Source organism: Phyllobates terribilis, unplaced genomic scaffold (assembly GCF_046119375.1).
Source record: "Phyllobates terribilis strain yellow unplaced genomic scaffold, ASM4611937v1 Scaffold_2__4_contigs__length_985480577, whole genome shotgun sequence".
Taxonomy (NCBI): domain Eukaryota; kingdom Metazoa; phylum Chordata; class Amphibia; order Anura; family Dendrobatidae; genus Phyllobates; species Phyllobates terribilis.
The window spans coordinates 108,196,610-108,216,579 of record NW_027362762.1 but is presented as its reverse complement, the minus strand read 5'-3'; positions in this window follow the sequence as shown (position 1 = coordinate 108,216,579).

The window sequence follows — 19,970 nt, the reverse complement described above, 5'->3', positions numbered from 1 at the left end:
AGCACTACTTCTACCTGTCACAATAGGCTAACATTGGTCCATGTGCTGTCCATGCAAACAGAAAAAATTCAAGTGAACGTACCCTAAAGTGGATCTGTCACCAGACTTCATAATACAAACCACACATGTAATTAAATAGATCTCTTAGATCTGATGTACTTGCTTTAAAAATCCATGTCAGCATGGTTGTTTAATCCTGAAATTCTGAAATTCTTTGAAAGTTTAAACTCAATTTTCTCCCATCCTGATTGATAGCTGGGGCATAAGGGGAAATAATATCCCTATATGCAGATTATGTTATTGTATGTTATATTTGGAGGATGAGGAACCACTGTATAGAATAATGGAGTTGGTGCAGAAGGTTAAGGAAATGTCTGGACTGGAAATTAATTGAAAAAATGGTATTGGCACCCTTAGGAGAGAAGATGCTTTGTCAAAAATTTAAGGTGATGCAGAACGGTGAACATTTTAGGTATGTGGGTGTAAGGGACGAATTCGGCCGACATCTTTTCCCGCCTCCCTAAACACCTTACATAGGGGTCCCTGGGTGTATGCGTGCGGTTGCGATTCTGTTACGGACATCTTCAGGTTTAATTCTGGCACAATTTGTGTAGCACCGGACCCCTTTAATTTCACAATGAAGAAAACAGACAGTTTTGCAAAAATAAAGTCTTTTTTACTGGGGTTATATGACGCGCCCCCTGGGCCGTGGGGTACTCGGTGCCGGGCCGATTGTTGCTAGTGGAGATGACACAGTGGCGGTGACCCGGTCCGTGACCCAGGGCGGTCAATAAAAGGAGATTTTTACAGGGGATTTATAGTTTTTATATAAAGTTCGTAACGCCACCTGTGGTATGCGACTAAAGGGAGCCGCCGCTGTGGAGCAGGTCCTCTGGAGCTGATGTTAGTGCAGCAGAGTTGGTTTAGCTCTCCACAGGTAGAGCCAAGCTCCAGGGCGGTGCATTGATGGTAGATGATGAAGTAACTGTGGTTGTGCACTGTGGTGCAGGGGATGATGGCGCAGCAATGATTCACAGACAGTGGGGTGCTGTCTTCAGGGTTTACTCACAGTTCTCTCTTTGCTCCTGGTTACAACTGCCAGCTTATAACCTCCCACGTCGTGCTGCGTTCGCCGGGTTCAGCAATCCCTCAGGTAATTCTAGAGTGCCTGCAGAAGATTAGACCCCTAAAATATAACTTTTATTCGAATATGCTAAAAAGGACTCAGTAGTCACCATAACAACAAACACAAAAACAAGACAAAATGCCAGGGAACAGGGATAAGTCACACATCAGTCAGGAAGGATTACGGGCTCTATCTGTCCCTATTTTGTCCCTAAATTCTCTCCCTTCCTGACAGCGGAGGTTGGCACCCTAATTTTTGCTCCGTGGCGCCCCCGCTCAACGTCGGTGTCCCTAATATCCCTGGTAAATCTCTATCTTTATATTTAAAAAACCACAATCGTGAATGAAAGATAGAGAAAAGTGAACGTACAGATTAAGAAGCCGACAATTCATCATAGATATGCATTTAAGGAGACCCAAGTCTATATATTGCGACAATAATAATAGTCTCATATATAACAGAACCTGCTTTATTAGCTTTGGTTATTTAGTATATGCTGGCTTGTTTATGAATGTAATAAACCAGCTATCTTGAGACAAATTTTACCTTCTAAAAAATTCCCAGGGCTATTATTATTGTCGCAATATATAGACTTGGGTCTCCTTAAATGCATATCTATGATGAATTGTCGGCTTCTTAATCTGTACGTTCACTTTTCTCTATCTTTTATTCACGATTGTGGTTTTTTAAATATAAAGATAGAGATTTACCAGGGATATTAGGGACACCGACGTTGAGCGGGGGCGCCACGGAGCAAAAATTAGGGTGCCAACCTCCGCTGTCAGGAAGGGAGAGAATTTAGGGACAAAATAGGGACAGATAGAGCCCGTAATCCTTCCTGACTGATGTGTGACTTATCCCTGTTCCCTGGCATTTTGTCTTGTTTTTGTGTTTGTTGTTATGGTGACTACTGAGTCCTTTTTAGCATATTCGAATAAAAGTTATATTTTAGGGGTCTAATCTTCTGTTGGTTGTCTAGTTTTGCAATTGGGCCCCGCTTATACATTCCTTGTTCAGGTGTTTAATCAAATTCTAGAGTGCCTGACAGGACCCTGTTCTAGATGTCTTTCTCAGCCGTCTTCCTGCGCTGGCTCTCACCTTTCCTGCCTTGCGTCTCGCAAACAGAGTCCCAAGCCGGTATCCTCGGATCTTTCTGGGCAACCTGGAGTTCCCTGGATCCTATGTGGTTACCTTTTTGGCGACTTAAGTGCGAATGCGGCAACTACTCCCTGAAAGAGTAGAAGCCTCCGGTTTCTAGCTGAATGTTGTAATTCTCACTAGTTAGGGGCCGGTCCCCTTCTGCGGCTCAATCCCTTCACCGCCTGGTAGATTCGGGTGTACGGGTGGCCTCCAGTACTGCCCGTACCCCTGGGATCCCTTCTTCACTCCTGGAGCCTTCCCTCTGCTCCCGTTCCTTCCTCCTCTCCTCCTGGGCCTCTCTCACTCAGGCCGCGCTTCCCTGAGCAGAGCTCCTGCAGAGCTACTGCTCTCAACTCTTCCTCTGACTCAATCTCCTCAGACCCAGACTCCCTCTAGAATGTTACACCCTCTCTTTTATATCGCTTCTTACTGAGCTCCCCTGAACTACTTCCTCCACCCACACCCACTACATGGTTCCCCCTACTTTGGATACCCCCACTCCAGCCAGGGACAGGGCTCAGCAGAGGAGCAGCGCATCTTGCCCTTCCTGCCGGTCTAGAGTAGTGTAATGTTGGATGCAGGTGTTAGGGTCCCGGGCAGCACTCTATCCTTACCTGAGAGTGAGATACCACACCTCTGGGTGAGATGCAGTACCTCTGTGGCGACTGAACCCGCAGGGGTGCCACATACCCCCCTGATAAAACACAGCACGTCCGTGGGCTGGAACAGAGCAAAAACAAAGCAGTTTAAAGACATGCAACATTTTTTGATGCATCACTTAGAAAAATTTTCAAACAACTTTTCTTCCCTTTATGAGAGGCACATTTCTTAAACGTTACAGGTTACTATATAAAACTTTTTAAAGAACATTTTTCTTCACACATATAAAACATTTCTCATATAAAACATTTTTCAGCTCAATACAGTGAAATACATAACCGGGTGTCCATCTCACTGGAGAAGGTGCAATTTGAGCAACATGAGGGACCCGTCTGCAAACCGCTCAACGTAGGCCCTGGGCGTGGCTGCAGGGCATCGGTGATCCGGTCGTTGGACCATGTCTTCTGCCACGCCAAACGGGTTTTTGTTCTGAGGTCAATTTTGTTGTATAAAACCAATAAGAAGCACTTTAATAAGTGCAAACTATTTACAAGTAAAGTTTTTCGGTTATTCACCGTCCATAACCTATAAGTCTTTTTCTTACCAGGTAACTATAAAAACAATAACTTTTTCAAAACACTAAAGATTATTTCAATACCCTTCTGGGTAACTATATACAGTTCAGTTTCACATACTGCATTAGTAGTGGTGCTCCATCCGGGGAGACACCTGTCTGCTGTAGGCTGGCCCAGCCGGGTCATCAGCAGGGGCATGTCCTTTTCTTCCACTACCCTGTGGACGTTCAAGGCATACCATCCCCACTCACCTCGGTGCCTGGTGTAGGTGACGCGGTCACCAGGGTACAGATCTCTGTCTGGATGTCCTTCCTTGAGGAGGGAATCCACGTCCCTCCTGTTGACAAAGAGATCCGTCTCGGCCTGTGGCTCCCTGATGAAGCCCCAGCCGGCCTCCAGGTTAAACTTTACCACGGTCCCTTCTGCACGGGGAATGTGTGCGGCCTTCTTGGCTTTGCGGGCTCAGGCTTTCTCCTCCATATTCTTTGCCTCCATCTTTTCCCAGCGCACCGCGCCTGATGCGCCGCTCCTTCTCTAGCTGCAGGAGCTCCCGCCGGCAATGCTCCTCTCGGCGTGCAGCCTCCCTATGGGTCTCCCGAGGAAAACCCATGAGATCCCTCCTCAGGTTATCCCACAGGAATTGGTCTCCCTCTTCCTGATGGGTGACTGAGAACTCAGGAGCGGGCAGCAACGGGAGGCTCTGATCTTCCACCTCCGCGGACCAGTCCCAGGCCGTGCGTCCGTACACCCATTCGGGTGTGGGGGCAGGTGGCTCTAGCAGGGGGCCTAGGAGCAGGTCTGCGGCGGCAGCGCCCAGGATGGATGGTTCCGGGCCCAGGAGCAGATCTCGGGCGTGAGCGCCCGGAGACGGAAGTTCCGGCAGGGGGACCAGGGACAGAGCAGCGGCAGTCACGTCCGGGACAGAGGGATCTCTCCTACCTGCTCCCGAGACTGACACCTCCTGGCCTGTGTGCGGCTCCGCCGGGGCGCTGCCGGCCACTTGCAGCGCCGCCCGCTGCCGGGTCGCCAACTTCTCCACCAGCTCCGCTTTCCAGGCAGCAATCGCAGCTTGCTCGGCCACTTCCATCCTCCTGCCCAGTTCTTGCATCTCGTCCCAGATGAAGCTGGTGTCTTCCAGGGACAACTTTGCTATCACCCCCTCCACGGTGAGGGGTTCTGCCGCGGGCTGCAGGCCACAAGACAGAGCCTCTGGCTGACCTCTCTCCATCTTGCCTGCTGGGTGCGGTCTGTCTAGCCTGCTGGAGACTCCGCCCTGTCTCCAAGGTTACTTCTCTCCTCTCGCCTTTCTGGGGCGGTCCCATAGCTGCTTGCTGTCGGCCACACCCGGAGGCGGCTTCCCCAGACTGATGGACAGATCCAGGTATATGGCCACAGGCGCATGGGGCGGGTTGCGCTTTTGGCGCCATTCTGGGACCCGGCCCACGATGGGAGGTTCCTTGTTGTCCTTGATAACGCACATAATGGCGCCCGTTCTTCTGGGGCGGGTGCCACATTCAGTATACAACACAGTCTCTAGGCGCACAATACCCGGTGATAACGGGTGGGTTCATATCCTGTTCGTGACGCCAAGTTTGACGCACCCCCTGGGCCGTGGGGTACTTGGTAGCCGGGCCGGTCGTTGCTAGGGGAGATGTCACAGTGGTGGTGACCTGGTCCGTGACTCGGTCCGTGACCCAGGGCGGTCAATAAAAGGGGATATTTACAGGGGATTTATAGTTTTTATATAAAGTTCGTGACGCCACCTGTGGTATGCGGCTAAAGGGAGCCGCTGCTGCGGAGCTGGTCCTCTGGTGCTGATGTTAGTGCAGCAGAGTTGGTTTAGCTCTCCACAGGTAGAGCCAAGCTCCAGGGCGGTGCGGTGATGGTAGATGATGAAGTAACTGTGGTTGTGCAGTGTGGTGCAGGGGATGATGGCGCAGCAATGATTCACAGAGACAGTGGGGTGCAGTCTTCAGGGTTTACTCACAGTTCTCTCTTTGCTCCAGGTTACAACTGCCAGCTTATAACCTCCCACGTCGTGCTGCGTTCGCCGGGCAGGGGTTCAGCAATCCCTCAGGTAATTCCAGAGTGCCTGACAGGACCTCGTTCTAGATGTCTTTCTCAGCCATCTTCCTGTGCTGGCTCTTACCCTTCCTGCCCTGCGCCTCGCAAACAGAGTCCCAAGCCGGTATCCTCGGATCTTTCTGGGCAACCTGGAGTTCCCTGGATCCTATGTGGTTACCTTTTTGGCGACTTGAGTGTGGATGCGGCAACTACTCCCTGAAAGAGTAGAAGCCTCCGGTTTCTAGTTGAACATTGTAATTCTCACTAGTTAGGGGCCGGTCTCCTTCTGTGGCTCAATCCCTCCACCGCCTGGTAGATTCGGGCATACAGGTGGCCTCCAGCACTGCCCGTACCCCTGGGATCCCTTCTTCACTCCTGGAGCCTTCCCTCTGCTCCCGTTCCTTCCTCCTCTCCTTCTCCTGGGCCTCTCTCACTCAGGCCCATGCTTCCCTGAGCAGAGCTCCTGCAGAGCTCCTGCTCCCAACTCTTCCTCTGACTCAATCTCCTCAGACCCAGACTCCCTCTAGAATGTTACACCCTCTCTTTTATATTGCTTCTTACTGAGCTCCCCTGAACTACTTCCTCCACCCACACCCACTACATGGTTCCCCCTACTTTGGTTCCCCCCACTCCAGCCAGGGACAGGGCTCAGCAGAGGAGCAGTGCATCTTGCCCCTCCTGCCGGTCTGGAGTAGCGTAATGTTGGATGCAGGTGTTAGGGTCCCAGGCAGCACTCTATCCTTACCTGAGAGTGAGATACCACACCTCTGGGTGAGATGCAGTACCTCTGTGGTGACTGAACCTGCAGGTGCACCACAGTTAGAATATATAAACAACGGATTGGAGGAATAATGCTTTGCTTTTTCTTCTGTATTACATGACAGAGATTTGTGCATAATAGTTTAGAACTGTGGCACATTACTTATGAGAGAAGTTACATATGCATAAAAGGTTATGCTGTGGGCCTCTATCTTCCTGGTACAGGGACACACGGGTCAATGTGTTCCACTGTGACCAGTGCACCCTAACTGCACTCTGTGAACTGTGTAGGAGAGCTCTCACTAGCTACCACCTTACTGGCATGCCCCAGCGTGGTTGACCCCATATTCCTTCACTTCTGATCTCCAGGGCTGGCCAACACTGAGACTTTCTCTAACTTTAACAGCTTAGGTGCCCCAACTTGTCTGCTATGAGGAAAACTGCCTCCACTGTAGATTGCTTGCTGAATGACTTGCTCCCGTGCCGGTCTGTTACTTCCATACTCCCAATGATGATAAAACTCTCTGAGGGTGTCCTTTTTTCCTCTCCAATTCTCTCTCAACACCAGACTGACTATGAAACCAAGAACTTATGCACTAGTCCCCATTACTCCTCCCCATCTATGGGCCGGCCCTACAGTTAACCCTGTCACCCCTAACTAACAGGAATTGCAGCCGACATAACAAAAAGCACATGTAAAACACAGGTTACATTTTAAATAACAACATGGGCCTTCAGAGGGGTTGTTACATGTTCAGACCATGTTCCTGCATGGTCATACACAGCCACTACAAGTTGTTCATGCCAGACTTGATGAGGGGGCGTGCTGAAGTCAGACGCTCCTGAATCTGGAGCGAATGACCAGTGGCGTGTGCCTCCGTGCGCTACACCAGAAATCTCACTCCAGTCATAGACTTCAGTGAGATTTCTGCCATACAGAACGCCACAGCTTATCATGAATTAGACGAGCTGTGGAGCTCCACCTACGCCATGCCCCATCCCACCCCAGTTCCATCAATTTCGGTAGAGCTTGGAGACACTGGGGAGAAAATGCCAAGAGTTGCCAAATTTAGGCGCAACTCTGATTTGCGCCAAAATTTTGCAACTTTTCTAACTTTTTAAACCAGAATTCTGGCGTGAAAGAGTGGATGAATCAGGGCCTATAAGAGAACAACTGCAGTGTAAACGTGTTAGAACAGCAGAAGTATCTTTGTCTCATTACAGTGTTAGCTCTACTGTACTGTGTTAGTTCTGATCTCAATGCAGAGCTGTGTGTGATTAAGTGTAATTACATTACATGTCTCACACTGGTAACAGCCTCTTTCATTTAAGATAATCTCTGGAGGCAGATTCTCAGGGAGATCTATGTCCATCCAATAGATCTCATCAGCTCATTTACATATTAAGAAAAATGTGGATTTCTCTGGAATAAGATATCGGATCACAGATATTAAGGTACCATTTTATTCAGCTTCCTATGACCTGCATACTCTTATAGACGGCTAAGGAGGATTGATCCTGCTGAAAGATTCCCTTTAACTGAATGGTTGTAATACTCCTCTTTGATGGAACTTATGAAATGTAATGATTCCTTTTGACAACATGTTTTAATTACTGGAGTCAGATCAGCTTAAGGGACCAGGGTAACCAACTACCCTAATAATTATGCAAATAGTGTATAGTACTGTGCAAAAATTTTTAGCCAGGTGTGGAAAGAAAATGTTGCAGAGTAAGAATGCCTTCAAAAATAGAAATGTTAATAGTTTTATCAAATAGTTTATTTGAATCAGATAATCATAGTTTTATTTTTACATAATTTTTTATGCAAAGTGAATGAACAAAAGAGAAATCTAAATCATATCAATATTTGATTGGACTGCTCTTTGCCTCCAAAACAGCATCAATTCTTCTAGGTACACTTACACTTAGTTTCAAAGGAACCTGGCAGGGAGGTTGTTCCAAACATCTTGGAGAACTAATCACAGATCTAGGACCAAAAAATAAATAAGTACATTTTTAAAAATTTGGAGACCTTGGATATAATCTATGTCTGCTTGAGACTAGTGTATTTTTTTTTGCGTGGATGCAGCAATGAAGTTTCATATGTCTCATGTGATTACTGCACAGTGATTGCCTCAAGAATGTAGCATTGAAATGGCAGAGATTAAACGGGTCAGTATTTTCTTATTTTAGCTGTATAGTTGTCTGTGTTGAGCTTTTTAATTAACTCAGAAAACCTATTTTAGGAAATTACAATCCAACCTCTTTTATGTCAGCTATGAGTGGTCTGCAATCACGTTTTGCTCAAAGTAGACTGACTGGGTCACTTATAGGGAATGTTTCATCAGAAAATGATCTATTGCTTATTTCAAATTTATGTGTTGAATATATTTTTAAAAAATGTTGACCATTGATCGTAATAATGCCTCTGATGATAATGAGTCTGCTGAAAACTCTTCCTCAAAGTATAGGAAGTATAAATCTAAAATAGTGACCAATTTGAAAATTGAAATATTGCTATTTTGTTAAAAATGGATCATAATTAGTGATGATCGAGCATGCTCGTTGCTCGAGATTTACCTATTATCTTCAGCGTGCTCGGGGGTTACGTTTTCGTCGCTCCTGTGAACATGATTTGCGACTGTTTAACAGCTTTAATACATGTGAGGAATGCCTGTTTTTCCAGCATTCCTCACATGTATTAAAGCTGTCAAACAGTTGCAAATCATGTTCACGGAGCGAGGAAACTTAACCGCCGAGCACGCTGAAGATAATAGGTACTCGCCCGAGCATGCTCGTAAATCTCAAGCAACGAGCATGCTCAATTATCACTAATCATAATCTGAAAAGAAATGTTACCAACTTTTTTAAAAAATATATACAGTACAGACCAAAAGTTTTGACACACCTTCTTATTTAAAGATTTTTCTGTATTTTCATGGCTTTGAAAATTGTACATTCACACTGAAGGCATCAAAACTATGAATTAACACATGTGGAATTATATACTTAACAAAAAAGTGTGAAACAACTGAAAATATGTCTTATATTCTAGGTTCTTCAAAGTAGCCACCTTTTGCTTTGATGACTGCTTAGTACACTCTTGGCATTCTCTTGATGAGCTTCAAGAGGTAGTCACCGGAAATGGTTTTCACTTCACAGGTGTGCCTTGTCAGGTTTAATAAGTGGGATTTCTTGCCTTATAAATGGGGTTGGGACCATCAGTTGTGCTGTGCAGAAGTCTGGTGGATACACAGCTGATAGTCCTACTGAATAGACTGTTAGAATTTGTATTATGGCAAAAAAAAAGCAGCTACGTAAAGAAAAACGAGTGACCACCATTACTTTAAGAAATAAAGGTCAGTCAGTCTGAAAAATTGGGCAAACTTTGAAAGTGTCCCCAAGTGCAGTTGCAAAAACCATCAAGCGCTACAAAGAAACTGGCTCACATGAGGATCGCCCCAGGAAAGGAAGATCAAGAGTCACCTCTGCTTCTGAGGATAAGTTTATCCGAGTCACCAGCCTCAGAAATCGCAGGTTAACAGCAGCTCAGATTAGAGACCAGGTCAATGCCACACAGAGTTCTAGCAGCAGACACATCTCTACAACAACAGTTAAGAGGAGACTTTGTGCAGCAGGCCTTCATGGTAAAATAGCTGCAAGGAAACTACTGCTAAGGACAGGCAACAAGCAGAAGAGACTTGTTTGGGCTAAAGAACACAAGGAATGGACATTAGACCAGTGGAAATCTGTGCTTTGGTCTGATGAGTCCAAATTTGAGATCTTTAGTTCCAACCACCGTGTCTTTGAGCGACGCAGAAAAGGTGAACGGATGGACTCTACATGCCTGGTTCCCACCGTGAGGCATGGAGGAGGAGGTGTGATGGTGTGAGGGTGCTTTGCTGGTGACACAGTGGGGGATTAATTCAAAATTGAAGGCATACTGAACCAGCATGGCTACCACAGCATCTTGCAGCAGCATGCTATTCCATCCGGTTTGCGTTTAGTTGGACCATCATTTATTTTTCAACAGGACAATGACCCCAAACACACCTCCAGGCTGTGTAAGGGCTATTTGACCAAGAGGGAGAGTGATGGGATGCTACGCCAGATGACCTGGCCTCCACAGTAACCAGAGCTGAACCCAATCGAGATGGTTTGGGGTGAGCTGGACCGCAGAGTGAAGGCAAAAGGGCCAACAAGTGCGAAGCATCTCTGGGAACTCCTTCAAGATTGTTGAAAGACCATTTCCGGTGACTACCTCTTGAAGCTCATCAAGAGAATGCCAAGAGTGTGCAAAGCAGTCATCAAAGCAAAAGGTGGCTACTTTGAAGAACCTAGAATATAAGACATATTTTCAGTTGTTTCACACTTTTTTGTTAAGTATATAATTCCACATGTGTTAATTCATAGTTTTGATGCCTTCAGTGTGAATGTACAACTTTCAAAGTCATGAAAATACAGAAAAATCTTTAAATGAGAAGGTGTGTCCAAACTTTTGGTCTGTACTGTATATATAACACAAAAATGTGACTTAAAAAAATAGATCATTTTTTGATGACACATTCCCTTTAAGGACAATTTTCTTTCCAACATTAACTGGAGAAGCTCATTGAAAGGTAAATTTTTGGATAGTGATGCTATTGCTATTAATCTACTCTCTGATTCTTTTGGGACTTATATTGGTGGTCAATGGAGTGCAGTGTTTGAATAAAAACATAGTGTTAGGCTAGGGTCACACGACCGTTTTTCTCTCATCCAAGAAAAATCGGTCTGATTATCCTTATCACACTCTGATCAAAGTTTGATCACAGTGTGATCTGATTTTCTCAGATGGAGAGAAGAAAAAAAAAATCATCAGAGTGTGTTCCCACTTTTTTCCATGGACCCATAGACATGAACTGCCAAGTGTGATCCGACTGGATGCAACTCAAGCAGTAAACAATCGGACATGTGTAAGGCCCTATAAAATAACAAGGGGACAAGTGCTATCTGTCAAAATGACAGATAGCACTTATCCGATTTTTACTGTACATGAGCCCTTACTTGAACTATTCCCTTTGGATGTGGCCATATGGTTGCGTGGGTTTTAGCTATGAAAATAAAAGAATATTATTATTATATACAAATAATAGAAAAGGAGCCAATCGGTCTGGTAATAACTAAAATGCTACAGCTCAAAAATCATTCATTCTCTTTTTTCAATATTTGTGCTTTCCATTTTCAAGATCGGAAAATCTCAAAGGTAAATAGTTCTATCTGCTAATGAGCCGGGTGGGCAACATTGTCTTCCAATAATAACAAAGGATGGCTGATTTTACATGGCATTACAATGGGTATTAGACCCAGAAATGTCACCATTCTGCAGATTCAGAGTTAGACTGCTGTAGAGCACAATGATAATCTTTGTATATTTCCATAGACCCTTGGGGTCCGGTTCTTGCTGCCATTACAAAGATATTAAATGTAGCCATATCCCAGTCATGTGGAATTTGCCCAATGATCTCGCACATAGCTGTGCGATGACGTTGGCTGTACATGTGGCTGCAGATAAAGCTGGCTGGATGGAAGGGAATTCTCATTGTGTGTGGCCAGCTTAGAATAATACTTAGTCTTTAGTACATCTTATTTTCCTATGTTCTGCCAGTTGAACACAATGTTTCTCTTGGAAAAGAAATGTTTCTCGTTATCCGAGTACATCCTCAGCACATCCCAGCTCCCTGCTGAAAATACATCGCTCCAAGATAATATTCATGTAATATGACCTACAACAGGGACACAGATACGCTTCCAGAAAGTGCAGACAATACCAACGAAACCTCGAAGACCAACTAATAGGAATGAACCATAATATACAAGACGTGATATCGTAAATATAGCTGCCAAATATTTCTGTGTGTCCTTGCTTCTGCTCAAACATCACATTGATATATAGTCTGAAGAACCTTCGATTTACCACCAGCACAGGACATGTGGATGGGAAATATACAGAGGACATAATGTATATAGAGCAGTGGTCTCCAGCCTGTTATGGGCTCAGGGGATGGTGAGAGATGTAGTTGTAAAACAATTTGAGAACCACTGATTTAAGATCAATAATATAATGAAATATTGTGTGTGATTTGATATTAGACAGTATCTAATTATTAGAAATCTGATTTGCCTTGTGTCCTATGATGTATACCCTCCAAAAGAGGAAAGCAGTGTTTATCACTATATTTCTGCCCATTCAAATATGTGTTAAGACCCGCTTAATTTGCATTATAATATATTTACTTGTGCAGTGGAAGGATGAGGGGGTATAGAGAGGGTCCAGTCCATATCTACAAATTATAGTGCAGGGAAAAGGGTGATTAAAGTGTTATTTCAACTTACCAAGTTATCACCTAGCCATAATATAGGTGATAACTTGCTGATCATTATGGGTCCCCCCTGAGACCTCCATCGATTCTGAGATGCCCCCTTGTAATAAAGTGGTGGCTGTACTCCATTCATTTTCTATGGCAGGGGTGGACAATTCATTTTCCCAAGGGGCCACATGAGAGACCGTGGCTGTTGTGGAAGACAGAACCAGTAGGCTGAAATAATTTTTTCTAAATAGCAATATTAAGATAGTAATTACAATTAATATTAATCTAAAATAATAATTGTATCATTTAATTTTGAGCAGAATTAAATATGCTGACACCCCCCTATATACAGTATGAGTCCACACACAGACCCCTATATACAGTAGGAGTCCACACGCAGCCCCTATATATAGTATGAGTCCACACACAGACCCCTATATACTGTATGAGTCCACAAACAGCCCCTATATATAGTATGAGTCCACACACAGACCCCTATATACAGTATGAGTTCACACACAGCCCCTACATACAGAATGAGTCCACACACAGCCCCTATATACAGTATGAGTCCACACACAGACCCCTATATACAGTATGAGTCTACTCACAGCCCCGTACATACCGTATGAGCACCCACATAACCTCACTATATACAGTGTGAGCCCCCACCTAGCCTCTCTATATACAGTATGAGCACTTACATAGCCCCCAATATACAAAATGAGCCCCCACATAGCTTCCAATGGCGCTATAATTTATATAGTGCCATTGATTCCATGGTGCTGTACATAAGAAGGGGTTACATACCAAATACAGATATCACTTACAGTAAACAAACTAACAATGATAGAACAGTACGGAGGGAAGAGGGCCCTGCCCTTGTGGGCTTACATTCTACAGGAAAGGGGCAGAGACAGTAGGTTGAGGGGTTGCAGTAGTTCCAGTGTTGTTGGTTGAGGTGGCAGCAAGCAAGGTCATGGCAGGCTGTAAGCTTTCTTGAAGAGATGGGTTTTCATGTTCTTTCTGAAGGATCCAGGTGTGGTGGATAATCGGACGTGTTGAGGCACAGAATTCCATAGGATGGGGGATATTCGGGAGAAATCTTGGAGGCGATTGCGTGAGGAACCAATAAGTGTGGAGAAGAGAAGGAGGTCTTGGGAGGAACGGAGGTTACGTGAAGGAATATATCGGGAGATTAGTTCAGAGATGTACGGAGGAGAGAGGTTGTGGATGGCTTTGTAGGTCAGTGTTAGTAGTTTGAACTGGATATGCTGGGTGAATGGGAGCCAATGAAGGGATTTGCAAAGGGGGGTAGCAGAGGAGTAGCGAGGCCAGAGATGAACGAGTCGTGCAGCAGAGTTGAGGATGGACTGGAGGGGTGCGAGAGTGTTAGCAGGTAGGCCACAGAGGAGAATGTTGCAATAGTCGAGGCGGGAGATGATGAGGGCATGCACAAGCAGTTTAGTAGATTGAGGGTTCATATTCAGTATGAGCTCCCACATAGCCTCTTTATATACAGGCAGAATCCTCATGTAGTAGCCCCCTATATACACTATGAGTCCTTATGCAGCCTCCTATATACAGTATGAGCCCCCGGCATAGCCTTCTATATACAATGAGTCCTCACATAGCCTCCTACATACAGTATGAACCCTGTATACAGTATGAGCCCCACGTCGCCTCCTATATATAGTATGAGCCCTCACATAGCCTCCTATATACAGTATGAGCCCTCACATAGCCACCTATATACAGTATGAGCCCCACATAGCCTCCTATATACAGTAGGAGCCCTCACATAGCCTCTTATATACAGTATGAGCCCTCAAATAGCCTCCTATACATAGTATGAGCCCTCACATAGCCCCTATATACAGCATGAGCCCCCATATAGCCTTCCTATATTTAGTATGAGCCCTCACAGTGCTCCTTATATACAGGCGCTCTTCCCATACATATGTAAAAAAAAAAAAAACACATACTGACCTCGATTCCGTGCCCCTGGCCCTCTGCTCCGGACTCCGGTGCACTGACTCTCCACACAGCAGACGTGATGTAGTGATGTCATTGCATCTCCTGCCTCAGTTGCACACACTGATTGGTAGAAGAAGGAGCCGTCGGCTGCTCCTCAACTGATGCATTCACTGCTATCTGCATCCTGAGGATACAGATAGCAGTGATATCGAGACATGGGACGTGAGCAGTGGAGGGCATGGAGCGGCCCGTGAGCCACTGTTTTCGGCCCTTCAGCTGTCTCGGTCCACGACCTGGACTAGATGAGCCAGAAGGCTGGATTTGGCCTGCAGGCCGTACTTTGTCCAGGTCTGGTCTACGGGACTGTGAGAGCTGAGTACAGTGCTCAACAAACTGTGCATGCATCTATTCTCCGAAACCCATTCACAGGACAGGTGGGGGCCCAGAGGTTGGCCCCCTAGAGTTCAGCAAGTTAACACCTGTCCTGTGGGAAAACAGGTGGCTCTTGAGGACTGAAGTTGGGGAACACTGGCTTAGAGACTAAATCCTAGATCTTACAAGGTTAAGCCAGTGATATAAAAAGTGGTCAAATCAATTCTCTCATGGTACTAATACCTCTACTGTTACATCTACTACCTCAATAATATTGAAGATTACAAGTTTTAGATCTGTTTCCTGTTATTCCTACTTCATCTTCTATGTAGCAAGGCACAGTTGGGTCTCTGTGTGTCAATATGAAAATAAATCCAAAAAGGAGAAGTAAATATAACTACTCACTTTCACTGTTCCTTATTTGATAATTCATCTTATTTATATACAGTACAACACTCATCAAATTGTAATTTTCCTTGCCGCCCATGCACAATGCCAAACCGTTTAGGCCTGAAGTGTGGATAAGGAGCTGACAGGTACAAACCTGAGATGCTTGGTGGCATCATTACGGAGTATGGAATGAAAATGACGTTGGTACCAATCTGTATTTATTTCATACCAAATTCCACTGTACAAGTTTAAACAGTGAAACATATAAAGTCTCCAGGCTTAAATATTTAACGTGATTTTTATGAAGGACCTGATGGGACAGGCTTTAAAAAATCCACTCACGGAGCATGGCGGTGCAGGCATTATAGGAAGATAATCCTCTTGCTTAGGGGGATGCAAGAAGAAACAAGGATCAAAGAGGCAATTTTGTAATTACAAAATTATTAGTCTTTGATTTAAGAGAAAAAAAATCAGGGCAAGAATTTTGCAAAGATCTCTCACTCCCGAAGTTAAAAGGGACTTTGCCATTTCTAGTAAGTCAACTTTAATAGAAAGCAATTAAAAGGCTAAAACAATTGTTAACATGCAATGTATCATAGCTGTGTTATCACATGTGGAATCACTAGCATCACACCTGGATTGACCAGTAATAAGAGAGCTTAGTCTATGGAAGTATGGACTTTCCCAGTCAGATCCATGGGTTGTGGGCCTCTAGAATAATCACTGACTAGCAGCAGATGTGCAGCTGAGGAAACGTTGCATGGATGTGGCAATAAATGCAGATGTGCAGGTCCAGAGAGACAAGGGTCAACAAACTTAGGCTATGTTCACATGTTAACAAGAGGTCTCTGCCCCAAAACCAACCAACCACAGCAATATAAAATAAAAGGAACCTTTATTACTGAATAGGGATATACATAATGCAACAAACAAAGGAAATGGTTAAAAAAGAACTTCACACTGAGGAAGTATTGAACAGGAAACATGCGTTGGGGTGGAGGGATATCAGACTCCATATGTGCCCATATCTTTACAGCTCTCAGCTAAGGTAATATCTCTATACATGATCATAATGTTGGCTATCTCTCTATCTTATCCAGCACATGCGCTTTTTACTAAGTACTGAACATGCCATATGCTACAAGTGCTTCTCACTAAATTATAATATCATCAAAAAGTTAATTTATTTTAGTTCTTCAATACAAAAAGTGAAACTCATATATTATCTAGAGTCATTACAAACAGAGTGATCTATTTCAAGTGTTTATTTCTGTTAACGTTGATGATTATGGCTTACAGCCAATGAAAACACAAAAGTCATTATCTCAGTAAATTAGAATAATTAACAAAAAACACCTGCAAAGGCTTCTTAAGCGTTTAAAAAGGTCCCTTAGTCTGTTTCAGTAGGCTCCACAATCATGGGGAAGACTGCTGACTTGACAGATGTCCAGAAGGCAGTCATTGACACGCTCCACAAGGAGGGTAAGCCACAAAAGGTCATTACTAATGAAGCTGGCTGTTCATAGAGTGCTTTAACTGCAGCCTTGAACAGATTGTTAAGAAAAGGTCATTCAAAAATTTTGGGGAGATTCACAAGGAGTGGACTGCTGCTGGAGTCATTGCTTCAAGAGCCACCACATATAGACGTATCCAAGACATGGGCTACAAGTGTCGCATTCCTTGTGTCAAGCCACTCATGACCAATAGACAACGCCAGAAGCGTCTAGTGTGAAGTTTCCACAATCAGTGATGGTTTGGTGAGCCATGTCATCTGCTGGTGTAGGTCCACTGTGTTTTATCAAGACCAAAGTCAGCGCAGCCGTCTACCAGGACATTTTAGAGCACTTCATGCTTCCCTCTGCCGACAAGCTTCTTGGAGATGGAAATTTCATTCTCCAGCAGGACTTGGCACCTGTTTGAGACTCCGGCTGATCAGAATTCAATTTACTGGCCCAAATACTTGTGGATTTAGGATCATGGTTCAGGTGAAGTGGGGCTGCTATTATGGGAGATGCAGCTGAAAGTGTTCCCCTACTTGTCCCGTCTCCAGGTGTGGGCCAAATGGTGGTGGTGGTGCGCAGCGACCTCAATCGCAATGTCTGCGCTGCTGATCTCTTTGATCTGACTTGCAGATCAGTAGCGCAGACATTGTGACCGAATTCTGATGAGGCGGAATTTCTAACTACACGTGTACATTTGTATATATATCACTAGTGTACGTTCTGAAGAAGGTTATAGAGACCGAAACGTCATTGTTTTCGTACACCATACTTTACTTCTAAATAAATCTTTAAAAGAGTGCCGGATTCCACATTGTTTGAAAGGATTGGTACCCTATCCGTGCACCTGACACTCCTAGGAGTGCCATACGTCCCTTCTCATGTCATGGACTGGCAACCTGGACTGTCTGTGACCCAGGCGGTTGCAGGAATAGTTCAGTGATCTATGGCATACTCCTTCTGTGGCGCCCTGCTGCGCACTGGTGCCACAGAACCCAGAAGGGTGCATGGATGGACTTCTCCACAAGAGGCCCTCACACATTCACACACCTCCACCCTTCCACCTCAGACCAGCAGAGGGAGCCCGTTAGGGATATATATATGGAGGGTGGAGCCAGGCAGCTCAGAGTAGTTTTGAGTTCAGTCAGCCAGAGAGAGTCTGAGAGTGTGCTGACGCTCAGAGAGCAGCAAAGAGGCAGCACGCTGGCTGCTGTGCTTAGGCGAGCCAAGGCCTACAGCACGAGTGAAGGCCTAGTGAGGGCCCTGAGTGTGGCCGAAGGCGAAAGGAGAAGGAAGAAGTAGTGAGGGGGCAGAGGAGCATACTAGGCTCACCCCGAGATATATACCGGACACCGGGTCCGCGCCTACGGGGTCCTTTTATACCCAGTAGGGACCACCGGAACCCCTGGAGGACTGCAGGTCCCAGGATTACCAAACGTTGACTACAGTACCAGGGCTAGGAGTCACGGAGGCCCCAGCGACCAGGAAGAGTGATCTCCAGCAGAAGGCCCTACCACCAGGTCAGCAGGTGCAAGAGAGAGACAGTAACCAAGCTAGGCCTAGCTCCAGGCAGGTCAGAAGCTTAGCAAGTAAAGCCACGGATCAGGAGGCCCTATACCCGCTCACTGGGGAGAGTCCAAAAGTGCACCCTTCGTCCGGAGTACCCTGGACCGTGCCTGCAGCATCACCAGTAAAGGTACTGAAGCTTACCCCTGTGTGAGTGTCCGTCTTTCCTCCGGGACCATCCTGCCGTCTCTCCCCTGCACCACCATCCATTACATCCCACGCTGCCCTGAGGCCCGCTCCACCTGTGGGGAGCCGTTCCATCACAAGCTGCCCTACCATCTGCCTCAGAGGACTGCTCCGCAGCAGCGGCTCCCTTTGGCCGCATTCCACAGGTGGCGTCACAAACTTTCCAAATTCCCTATAAATAATTCCCCTTTTTATTGACCGCCCTGGGTCACGGACCGGGCCAGCCACCGTGATATCCCCGCCATACCAGCATCCATAGGCCTGGCTGCCGAGTAATCCCCACGGCCCAGGGGGTGCGTCACTTCAGCCACAATTTGCCAGTACCACAGGGCTGTCTCATCTCCTCCCTGGTACTCTTGTTAGCCTACGTGAATAACATCTCCCTGAACTGTGCAGCTCCGCTCCTCTCCAGTGATGTTGCTTCTCTACTGAGCTGTGGAGAAGATGCTGTTTAGTTGCAGGCTGGATCTCTTTGGCCCTTCGGTGTGCTCCCCATAGTTCTCCCAGGCAGCACATATTCTCCAGGCTACACACTCAGACATTTCATGTTATTCAGCTTGTTCAGCTACTCTTATAGCTTTGGTCTAGCAGTGACATCTAGTCAACTTCACGCATCTAAAGAGCAGCGGTCCCCAACATGTGGCTTGGGAGGGACATGTGGCTCGCTGGTCCATGATATGTGGCTCGTGGCTGTCTTCCAGCTTGGTGCATTAGTACCAGGTCTAGCGACCTGTTATGAGGAGAAGGTCTCCAGATAATGACTTTTGTAAGTAGCCCTGCACAGAAGAGCAGATCTGGATGTGCATATACTGGGGAGATAGGATGATATGTGAAACTGGATGCAATAGTGAGGTGAGTGTACATGATACAGGAATATTAAATGGGCTTCAAGTGGGAACACTTGAATGTAAGTATATTGCCTATATAGGAGGGGGGCACAAGGTCTCAGTTTGATTTCTGGGGGGGGTAGCTTTGGTTATCATCACACCGGTCATAGTGGGTTCTGAGTGTCATTATTGTGGGGTGAGGGGGCACTGGATGTGGCTCAAGAAAATGTCAGAGTTGAATGCGTCTCTCAAGGTAACGTTTGCTAAGGAGGAACAGACGTTCTAGGGATAGGAGAACCATACGAAGGGCACTAAAACTCCTTAAAGTGTTGAATCAGCCCCTTGCAAAGGTACCAGGTAAAAATTGGAGGGCTTAACATAAGAGAGAATGTCACAATGTAACGGATGTCTGTAAAATCAGAAATAAACAATACAACAAATACTGGAGGTACTAACTGGAGGTTCAGGAAAGTTATAAGTTCATTTGAGTAGGTGACTTCATTGGGGAAAGCCAACTACCATGGAATCAGATGCAATCA